Genomic DNA, 1299 nt, shown 5'->3' with positions numbered 1-1299 from the left:
AAACCGGGATCCGTGGCACAGTTGGGCCCCTGCTCTTCGAGCTAGGGCCCAACAAGTGGCAGATCTGGGGAGAACCCCCTTCCTCCCCCCGGGGAGAAGCAGCACGGAGCGTGCTGCAGATATCTACCGGGTTTGGAGACTCTAAACAGGGTTGTGTGCCAGAGATAGAAATGCTCGGACACAGGCCAGGTGAGCACAGAGTGCAGCCAGACACCAGGGAGACAGGAGTGATTGACTGCTTTTCTCTGAGGGCGCACTGAGGAGTGGGGTCCCGAGATCTTGGCTCCTTTGGGGCCAGAGGTTGGGAGGCTGCCATTTTTTATTCTCATCCTCTAAAGCTGTAGGGAAAGCCTTCAGGGAACAAAAGCTACTGAGAGCAAACCCGAGCAGTTGATTCAGCCTGCCCCTGGCAAGGATGGTGCAATTCCACCTGGGGCAAAGACACTTGAGACACAGGAACAGGCTCCTCCCACAGAAGATCAGCAAGACCATCCAGCCAAGAACAAGGTTACTAATCAATGAGAACTGCAAAATTCCAGCATTAGGGGTATACAGCACCTAGCATTTTCCCGTGATTCTTTAGTCTTTCAAAGTTAATTTTTAAAATTTTCTTTTATTTTTTTACTTTTCTATTTTTTTGAATCTTTCTTCTTTCCTTTTCCAACCAACTTCTTATCAATTCCTGTTTTAAAATCTTTTTAAATTTTCATTATTACAGCCATATTCTATCCCTTCATTGTATTTAACCTCATTTTTTGTATATATATGTTTTTCTTTCTTTAAGATTTTGGGTTGCAGTTTCTTCTAAGACCAAAATATATCCTAAATCTAGTGTATGACTTTGTTCTATTCACCCGCCTGATTGATCACATTCCCTCCTTTTTTTTTTTAATTTTCTTCTTTCTGTTTTCAGCCAACTTCTTATATATCAATTACTTTTTTAAAATCTTTTTTAATTTTCATTTTTACAGTTATATACCATCCCTTCATTGTATTTACCCTTATTTTTGTGTATATATATAAACTCTTCTTTCTTTAAAATTTTGGGAGGCAGTTTCTAACAACAGGCCAAAATACACCAAAAATCTAGTGTGTGGCTCTGTTCTATTCACCAGCCTGACCATATTCTTTTTTTTTTTTCCTTCCCCCCGGGTTTTGGGTCTATTCTGATTTCTTTAGTGTATATTTTTCTAGGGTCATTGTTACCCTTTTAGCATTTTGTTCTCTCATTCATCTATTCTTCTCTAGACAAAATGACAAAACGGAAAAACTCACCTCAAAAAAAAAAAAAAAAAAAGA

The sequence above is a fragment of the Ailuropoda melanoleuca genome, chromosome 16 (assembly GCF_002007445.2).
Source record: "Ailuropoda melanoleuca isolate Jingjing chromosome 16, ASM200744v2, whole genome shotgun sequence".
NCBI lineage: Eukaryota > Metazoa > Chordata > Mammalia > Carnivora > Ursidae > Ailuropoda > Ailuropoda melanoleuca.
The sequence above is the reverse complement of the archived record's forward strand: the minus strand, read 5'-3'. Positions refer to the sequence as shown.